We start from the raw sequence: 10,703 nt of genomic DNA, 5'->3' as shown, positions 1-10,703 counted from the left end.
CAGAGCCACACAGCATGTGTGCAGCCAGTGGTGCAGGATATGTCCCAGGCTGCACTGTGACTTGCAGCTCTCAGAAGGGTTAATGAGAGGAGGATTAGGGTTCAGGGTTCAGAACTGCAGCTGAGGCTGAGCTGGTTGTACATGCATCTCAGCATGCTCCCTGGTTCAGTAACTACTAGTCAATCTCTTGCTTCACTCTAAATACAGTAGATATGGTGCAAGTCCAATCTTTTAGAAAAATGGGATGAGAGGGGAAAGGAAGAGATTAACTCAGAGCTATCTGTGCATTTGCCATGGCTCACGCATGCTCGCTTAGTTAAATAGATTTTCCTGGTGTGGAAATGCAGTGGGTGATTTATTTCCTTTTCATAATACAAGATTTGGGATGGAAGAAGAGCTATTTTCTCCTATACATGCTATTACACCCTAATGGTAGAAGTGAAGATCTCCACTCAGTGTCCTGGGGACAGCTTTGACCTGCTTTAATGTCCACTTTGCAGGGAGCTGCAGTCAGTACCAGTGCTTGTGCAGCCCCTCACTTCAGGATTTGGGTCCTGCTGTACCGTCAGTGCTCTTTAGCCTCAAAGTTCTCAGAAAATGGAGGATAGTGGATTAGGCCATCTCTCCTAGCTTTAGGAGAAGGAGGATGAGGAGGGATGAGCACCACCCCAGCTTGCCAGCTCCTGGAGTGTCTTAGGTTGTCCCCCCTTAGGTGCCCTCCCTCAGCCTTCTTCTGTTAGTAATCTGAGCAGCAAGATTAAAGGGTGACTGGGACCAGAGAGCTCTGTTAGCTCTGGGTACGATATCTCTTCAGAGCACACAGGTAGTGAAGTTTGATAAGGGAAGTCTGAGCTGCTGTCTGATCAGCCTCCAGTTTCCAGGTTAGGCACTTAAACTCCTATCTGTAGAAAATCTTTTTGTCTGCAAGAAGATGCTCTACTCCATGTTATTTACTGTGCACAGAGTGTAGTTACACTTTGAGTTGGCTGTTACTCCAGTGCATTCTTCAGTAATTCCTTATTTATAATATCTGATATGAAACTTTTCCAATAATGATTCTGATAATTATAGCCATCTCATTCAGTATTAACAGTCTAGTGATTGTATCTTAATTCAGGATCAATGGGAAGTTAAAAGAATATATTTATTAAACTCAATAGGGATAAGTTACTGGTTAATGATGTGAAAATTATGTCACCAATAACTGTGTAATTACATTCTTATTAATGCATTCAAACATCTTGCCATTTAATTGGCATTTAACAAGCTCATTATAGCAAGATAATTAGATAGCCATTAATTGGTAAAACACTGATTGACATGTAGTATGTTAATAGATGTCTAGTGTGGTATAGCTGTCTTGCTATATGGCAATTTAATGCTTTCATGCTCCTATCAATTAGGTTATTTAAAATATACAAATGTAATGTATTAAAAAGAGATTGTATATTTATTGGCAAAGTCATCGTGACTGGATCAGAGTCAATGTATTATTTGCATATGTGTTTATTTCACATTTCAATACAACCTCTGCTGGTATTGGTAGGAACTACAATAAAGCTATTAAATTCCTGGGGCCTCCTTGACTCACTGCACAGTGATACATAGGGGCGGCCAAGGTGTGGTTTGTGTCCAACATATGGCCCTTGAACCACATGAGTGTGGTCCCCTGACCAAAAGAAAGTCCCTACTGGGTAATTCTGAACATTGGTAGAAATAAATCTGTACAAATCAATGAGGATGGCATCATCAGCATGCTCACGGGTGTCCAACCTGCAGCCAGGTGCTGGTATCCCCAGGGAACTGTTGTCCCCTCCTACCTGTGGGCTGCTGCCAGAGCATGGCTCTGTCTGTGATGCTGGCCACACAAAGATTTGGGATGCAGCTTGTAGGGTAAAGGAAGTTCATGCTTCTCTTCTGAAGAACTGAAGTAGCAGGAAACTTTGTGGTATGTGAAAGGACAAATCTAGTCTCTCTCATTCTGAAATCCTAACTACGTTTTGCTAGGAAGGAGGCTTGAAGAATGATCTGGGGCAGTAATTCTGTCAATGGCTGCTAAGCGATGTACAAACACTGACTAACCCATTACCTTAGTCATCCTTCCATATGTTAGCGCTGTGACAGTTTGGTTTTTTGTGATGCTCAGAGGATGATCTGTAATTATGTGCAGTTCACTTTGTTAGAGCTTGTTCACATATGCATAATATGTACCTTTTTTCCCCTAAGATGTTTATCAGATGCACTGAGAGAGGACATATAGTTTAAGGATGCAATATGGTTATTATGTGCATTACAGTAACAGCTAAAGGCCCAGCAAAAATTCAGTTTCTCTTTGAGTTGGAAACTGTATAAACAGAGTGAGAGGGATGTTCTTTAGAAGACCTTGCAATCAAAATAGACTGGAGAGCCAAAGGCTAGTGGTGGGAAGTCAGTGTCAGGAGTGAGGGCAGAAAGTAATACTGCGATCTGTGCTAACACAGAGAAAAAGACCTTAAAATTGTGCTCCTCTGCAGCTCTGAGGTGTGGAGATATTCAGGTCTTCAGTGAGGAACTTCCTGGGGCTGACTTCTGTTCTTGGGGTAAGAGATGAGCTCATTGTGCAGAACAGGAGGTCTCAATTAACCATAGAGTTGTACCAGAAATAATGAATTAACTTATAGTACATTTCCCCAGCTGCCATGGGATTGGTCCCAGAGGTGTATTAAGTGGAAATGGTAATGTGAGCCTGATTGCGATGATGACGTGAATACTGTTAATGCTGATATCCCCCAAATTAGCTCAGAGGGGGAAGTTTCAGTTCAAATTTTGCAAATGGTTTGTGACTACTACAACCTTCAGGAGAATTCTTTTTAATTCTTTTTCCATTATTTTTATTTCTGTAGACTAGGAAAATAACAGGAATGACTGGTTCACTAAAAATAGCCGTTATGTGACCATGGAAATATGAGCTTTCCTTGAGAAGACAGTCAGCACTGCAGGGTATACAATGCTATGCTATATTTTGCTCAGCTGTGGCATCATTCATGTGAACGTAGGTAGTTCAAAAAGGCTCAAAACTTGGAGTTTTTATTAGAGGAATGTTTTAGCAGAGCGCTGGGGAGAATGTTTAGTTTCTTCCAGTCATTATGTTAAGAAAAGATTTAAAGCATCAAGAACCAAGGAGGACAGATTGCTCTGAAAAACATAGGCATGGCTGAGCTGTAACTCAGCTGAGGCAAGTGGTGTGAAGGAGTGGGGTTAGAAGAGCAGCTGCAGCATGCAGGGATGGGATGTTTCTGGGTAATTGAGGATTTGTTTTTTGGGAGATCTTTGGGGTTATGAGTGGGATGGATGGTGACTATGGGTCAGACCAGAGATCTATGCATAGATTGTGAATGGCAGTGCAGAGGCAGGGGGCTGATCTGAGGATGAATGTCCTGTGGGACATTGGCAGCTGTAAATCCATCATCACCAGTGTCACATCAGAGAGCATTTATCAAAAGGTAAACATGGTCTGTAGCAAAAAAGTAAATGCATCTCTGTAAGTACAGGTTAAATAGGCTCACAGGACAGACTTCCTATGGCCCTTGTAACTTAGGGAAGTGCCTGCGAATGCAGTGGGAACACACAGTGATGAACAGAACAGATTGCTTACCTCCAGGCACAGTAATTCCTGTGTTTTCTCCATCACTCCTTTTTATTTTGAATTAGCAACCAAGAGCAGGTAGGCAGCTCTTAAATTCATTTGTTTACAAGCCCTGATGCCCATCTGGGATCAGGACAGAAATCAGATTAAGCTTGTTTGTGTGTTAAATGTTTGAGAAAAAAATTACTTGTTCTAATAAGGGGCAAGGACTGCAATGGGTTCCCCAAAGCAGACAGCCCTCATGCATGTCTATAGAGGGATCTGAAAGTGTTGTGATCCCACCAGACCCTTCCCCTCACCACACTGCCTTCCCTTCTGACTCACCCTTTACCTCCTTTACCAGAAGAAAAAGATGGGATAAAAGGAAAAAGAAGTACTCCTAGCAAAATGCCAGGGTTTTAAATTAAATTTAAAACAGTTTAATTGCCTAATTGCTCAGCTATTTTGTGCAGTTTATTAACAGAAGCAATTCTTCGGCAGTCATGCCAACATAGCAGAAAATTGGCATTTGAGCCAGCGGGAATTAAAGAGGCAGAGTGCGGAACTAAAACAAAAAGAATGCCTCGAACCTAGTGGAACAGACATTTGAGGCTTTCATCTCATTTTTATCTCGCTCCCTAATCTGCTGTAGAAAGATCAAGGCTTGGTTTTGCTTTTTAATGTGGGAATGACAGTTGCTCATCACCAATGTCTTTGCATTCAGAAAAGTACTGGGTTTCCAGAGAAAAGAATGTCTAAGGAAGCAGCATGTATACAAAGAAAATGAAATCCAATTTTTGCCAATAATATTGGCATCTTTTAAAGGAGTTAATTTGATGGAATTTTTCATAATAAACCTCACTGTTAAATGTGCCTGTGTATTCAAACAAAACTAGCAAATCATGCGTATAAATGAATGCATGCACTGACTGAATAGAAGAGATTAATATTCAGTTATAATATACAGCAGCTCATCATATGTTCTTTCTTTACCATACAGAGAGGGGAAAAAAGGAGAGGAGAGGGAAGGAGAAGGCACTCATAATGCAAAATAAATAATCCAATATTTATTGCCTGTAAAAAAAGAAATACTCATCAACTAAGAATGATGCCATTACTTGGCTCCTTAGAGCTGCATCCAGGTATGATCTGTGAGGCAGTCAGTGTGTACTTGCTGCTGTTTCCTCTCTTTTTGGGTAGGCAGGCACTTGGGAAGGTCTCTTCAGGTGTTATATAGCAGAGATAGCAAGAAGGGAACTACAAACAAACTACTGGGGCTTTGGTGTAAGTTCATTTCTTTCGTGTTTGAAAGATAGAATTGTAGAATTGTTTGAGTTGGAAGGGGCCAGAAAAGGTCATCTACTCCAAGTCCAACCTGCTTTGTGGAGGATTTCTATGCTCTGATGAACCTACTGTTGTTGTCCTTTACCCTGTATTAAACTGAGAATCCCATGCTCAGTAGTATCTAGGACAGTTTGGGTATTGGTGAGGATCAGGTCATGAACCATGTATGTGAAGCAGTCCTGTTGACCATAGTGTAGCTAAATGGCATCTGCAATTGCAGGAGCAAGGTGTGCACAGGCTAAAGTTCCCTGGTTGGTGTTGGCACACTGAAGCCACTTAAGAGATGATCCACTGTGGCTGAAAGTGAGCCCTTGATTTTTGAATGTGAAGTGTATTTTCAAGATGCCCTTTACATTTTCAGGAAGGCCTACCTGAAATAGCAGATCCGTCCTTCTGGCTGTGAGAGTGTGTCATGGTCAGGATGAATGCAATCTGTAAAATCTCTTGTGTAATTTGGCAGCTTTCCTGGAGAAACTCAGCATCCTTCTCACTGATGTCCATCTCTGAGGTTCCCTCAGAGGGGGCCAAGGCTCCTCAGAATCAGAATGATAAAGTCTTTATCCAGGATCCTCAAGTCCTTGTTTCTACCTTGATTTCACTCAGCTCACCTTTTTCATCTTTATTTAAGAAGGAAAGGATGCAGCTGCAAATACTGTGCTTGAAGCCTGTTTCAGGAGAGCTAGGTATTATTCTTTAATGGAGTCAGAGACATCTAACTTCTCCCTGCTCAAATTCTTGCAAACAACCCCACCTCAGTTTTAGTTCAGCCAAAATAACTTTGATGTATTTTGACATATGAAATTTTTATGTATTTTTCTATCTGGAAAACTGACATTTCTCATGAGAAGCATATATTTCCTGTGAATAGAATGATTTAGGTGCTAAATATTTGTTGCAGAAAGACAGTTTCAATGGAAGATGCTCACATTGGTTCTATTCTTCCATCATGTGGGAATGGGGGAATTTTCTTCCTCTTCTGGGTAGCACTCATTCCATCTCTCACTCAGTCTGCCTGTTTCAGCTCTTGGCTGCATATGTACAGGGAAGAAATGTACTTAATGACCAAATTTCTATAATCTCATGCTAGAAATTTGGGAACCATCAAGAGCAGTGACCCTGGTAACATTCAAAGCAAGTGGTTGAGGTTTCAAGCTAGAGGTGGAGGAGGAAGCTCCTGATTTTGTCAGCCACCAGCTGCAGGTATGAACAGTTGAGATGAACTCATTTCCTCAAGCAATGGACAATTGTAACATTTTCTGCCTTCTTTGCCTCTTGTCTAGAAAAATGGCAAAGTGAGCTTTCAACTTCCTATCTGTTTGAAGCTTCTGACACCAGGTGATGACCACACACTTACTTTCTCTCAACCCCTGTGTTAATCTCACTGTACTGAGATGGTTTATCTCAGGTTTTTCCTTTGTAGCTAAGAAAAAGTGCATCTTCCCATGGGGAAAATGCATGTGCTTGAGCCAGGAAACATCTGATGGGGGCAGAGATAAAAGAGCAGCCAGGACATGGAAAATAAGGCAGCTCATGGTTTCTCTGTGAGCTGCAGGTCACAGTATAGCAGCATGGCCATGCTAGGAAGTGTAGAGAGGCATCCTAAGACCTGAAAGCGAAGATATGATGTGGCATGCAGTGGAAGCAGCAGCCCATGACTCTCTGGAGTACCCAGAGCTTGTACTGTGGGAGGTGGACCATGGATTGCTCAGAATGCTCAGGAATTGCCTCAGTAGCACCTGAAAGAGAACCTTGATGTATCTGAAGAAAGAGTTTACAGTACCGTGAGCTGAGACCTCTCTTTAACTCTATGGTGTGATGCGGGTATTGAGTGTGGCATTCATACCCCTCCATTGACCTGCACTTCTGTGACTTATACCAATGGGAGAGCAAATCTCAAACATAGCAACAGCCTGGTTGGTGCTCTGGGATGCTCCTACCTATTTAATCTAGATCTCATGCACCCTGCAAGAAGCCCCAGAGGGGTCTGATTCATGTTGGAATTCCAGCCAATCATTTTTGAAGCCCACATTTTCCAGTCCTGGAGGTGGTGGCTGCTGGAGGAATGATAGTCTCTTCACAGCCCCAGAGATTTCCAGCTGAACCAATGCCATTTGCTTGCTGTGCTGCAGTCACTTTGCCGTGCATGTGCCCTAATTTTCTGTCCTCTAGGTCTGGCACCATTAATCTGCCTGCAAATGACACAGAGCACAAAGACCACCTCCTTTCTGTGTTCCTTCTCCTATCTCTCCTGTTGGAAGCAAATGTGTGAAAGAAGTTCCTCTGTGTCTCATTCCCCAGAGAAATGACCTGAAAAAAGGACCACTCCTCAGATCTATTTATGGCCTGTGCCAAAGCTCAGGATATGGATCACTAATGTAAAGTTCAATGGCAAAATATGATTTATTGACTCAGCAATTGTAAAGAAACTTTATTCATCCATCCGTTTATTTATTTATTCTACAACTTTGCCAGCATCTGCAAACTGTTTCACTTGACCTGACTTTGGTCTTCTCATCTGAAAACCACTGTGCTATCCTGAAAAACATCACTGGGGTTCCTTAGCTGGGTGCCAGTGTAACAGTGTCCAACAGGCATGTGTCTGGGAGATTTGTGCAAGATTTTGTGGTGCCTGGTAAGACCCTGGGGGAAAACAGTGACTACTGAGTGACCTTTCACTGCTGGAGGAGAGGAGCAGCAGAAGGGGGGCAGTCAGGTGCAGAATTAGGAACTCGCTTTGCTTCTTGTGTTGGAGAGAAATTTGTGTTGTGTTGGTATGTGCCAATGAGCAGCGTCATCAGAACCCTCAAGAGCCTGGAAAATGCTGAATGGAGCTGGAGGTCTTTTTTACTACAGAGCGTTGTCTCAGTCTGCCCAGAGAGCACTGTCTTATGTGGCTGGGAAGGAACAATTCCAGGATGGTCCTCACCACCCATGAAGAAGGAACAGGTGGGAGATGTTGGAGTTAGATGCTCATGCAAGTAGAGGTACAAAGGGAGGTATAATCTCTATTGCGAATCTGTCTGAACTTCTTTTAAGGATAAAAGAGAAGAATAAATGAAGAGGCAAAGATGAAAGTGGTTGTATTTAGATGCAGATTGGAACTGTGGAAAATGTTTGTTCCTGAGGCAAATCCAGGGCTAAGCTCTCATTTAGGGTTTGATGGTAACAAATTCCCACCAGCTTGGAAGATGCATGATCTGGTTCAGAACAGCTAAGTCTTCTACATGCAGTTTCCAAGTAAAGGATTAATACTTTTGAGGAAAAAGATGGATCCAAGGTTACAGTCCCACCACCCACAGCCATGTTAATGTAGCTTATAGATCAGAGGGAGGTTGTGGTCAGACCACATCTTTTTTCCAATGTATCCTTTGGATGCAGAACTGGAAAACTAACTTAATGCCTGTTAACTTCTCTGATCACTGAAATTAACTGGAGAAATCAGACATAAATGCATGATGGAACCTCTATCATCCAAAACCACTGAAACTTTAAGTCCTCTTTGTATCCTGTGAGAAAACCTCAGTTTTGAGACAATTTCCTAGATTTTAGCATTTATTTCCCTTGTGTTTTTTAAATAAAAATCAAAGATAGTTAATACGGCAGCCTAGTGATTAAATATATTTAGTTCCTATTGAAAAGGAAATGGGTTATGGTTATGCATGCAGGCAATGTATCATTTCTTCTTAAAAAAAACAAAACAACACAGCAGATCTAACTGCAACAAATGATAATTTCTTTTAACAGAAATATTTTCTTTGGCTAATCCACTTCTTCAGCCTGCGCTGCCCAAATTGTTTTTCTGAGAGGACTGGTGTATGATACAGATCAGATAGGATGCTTTATTTTGCACCAAGTAATTGAATTAATTGGTACAGCCAATGATCAATGTTAATTAAAAAAAACTACAAAGGCTTTGCATTCCAAAGCTTTCCAAGAAAATATTTGAGTTGTGAAGCCATTTTAATCATCTAGTTAACCCTTCCATCTGCAGTTCTGTCAGGGAAAAAGAAAATCTTTTCTTATACTTGCATGCACTAAATAGCCCTATTAATTTTAACTGGTACTATCATGGGACCAAGGAAAGACAAGAAATGCAGTTCACGAGCATTTCTCCTCAGCTGAAATGACAGAATGGATCATGACAAATGCTCATTATAACCTAATGGGTATTTTCATGTGATGCTACAAAGACACGTTGAATAAGGAAGCCTTCAAGAAGAATACAAGGGATGAGTCCTTCCTCTTGTCAGACCTCTGGCCACCCTTCCCTTGTGCCCTGCAGTTATCACATTATTAGGGCTTTCTGTGGTGTTCTGTGACACAGAAGCTAACTTATGGGACAAGAATCCCAAGTGCGTATTATTCAGGGCCAGGACAGAATAGATTTCCTCCATAACTCTGAAGTTATCAGTTTGGCAAATTAGTGATTAACTGTGCTACTGTTTTGATAGCCTCAAGAAAGATGTGGTGCTTGTCCTGAGAAACTTGGAAACATCATGCTTTGAACAGCTGTTTAACATGGGCACTTTTGAATTGCTCATTTCCTCCTGCTACAATAACCTTTCTTGCTAGCATAATCTATTGACTATAACATTGTCGGAAGTGAGCACATTCAGTGGGAAGCCAGGGATGCATCCATCTTCTGTCAGTAGGAGCTGCTGTAGTATTGTGCATGTCCCTGCAGACACTTGGATTAATGGTTTGACCTGGTTCCAAACACAAGAAAGTGTTTGTGGCAGAGGCTTCGTCACAAAAGACTGCCAAACTATTCTGCCAGACAGCAATAAACTCAATTTACATTATAACTTAACACTTCCTTACCCCTCATCCTCCTGCCAAGTATGACAACATAACATGCAGGAGCCTGCGGCACCATGTAGGAAAAAAAACCATAACATTTTCAAGCAGAAAATTCCTGTGAAAGACCGACTCATTCACTGAGAGAGCTGCTGGAAACTTCTGGAAAGCACAAATAATGCTAATAATGTCCAAAAAACCCCCAAAACCACCTTCTGCCTGGGTCAGGGTATGTACAGAAGGAGCTGGGCAAAGTTACTGTGCTGTGTTCTTTCAATGTTTCCCTTGTATCAAGATTTAAGATCACGTGAACCTCAATCTGTTTAAGAACTGCAAAGGAATTTCAGTCCATGAGTAGATTTTCCTCTTTGCTGCTGTAGGTATGCACTAATGTTAAGAGCTTCAAATCATTGCAAACAATTTTGCTGCTTGTTTTGTTATCTGTGGTTAGATCTGACTTCACCACCACATCAGAGTATTGCTGAACTCTTGAGAATATTTTGCTTAGTTCCTGAAGAATAAAGCCAATAGTCCCCATTAAGGAAGCACAACAGATGTCCAGAGGACACAATGAAGAGCAGTTCATGGAATCAGTTCAATTGCTGCTGGAATTCTGCTGTCTCCACCAGTTGCTTTGCTGCAATGACCTCCAGACTCTGCTAAGGGCATTAAAAACACCAGAGCCAACTCTACTCAAAAGATATTTAACATGAAGGGAAACAGGTTCAAATGGAACGAAAAGCAGAGCATCAGCAAATTGCAGCAAAGCACAAAATCTGCCTGTGTTTCCAGAATAATGAATGTATTCTGACTACATCAGCTGTGTGTATCCCTGCAGTAGCCAGCCATATCCAATATATTTAATGTATACAGCCATATTTTGTCTCCAGCAACAGACTCATGCTGTAATCTCTGTCTTAATAATCTCTGTCTTAAAACCCTAGTATTTGCTAACAAA

The sequence above is a fragment of the Gallus gallus genome, chromosome 12 (assembly GCF_016699485.2).
Source record: "Gallus gallus isolate bGalGal1 chromosome 12, bGalGal1.mat.broiler.GRCg7b, whole genome shotgun sequence".
Taxonomy (NCBI): Eukaryota; Metazoa; Chordata; class Aves; order Galliformes; family Phasianidae; genus Gallus; species Gallus gallus.
The sequence above is the reverse complement of the archived record's forward strand: the minus strand, read 5'-3'. Positions refer to the sequence as shown.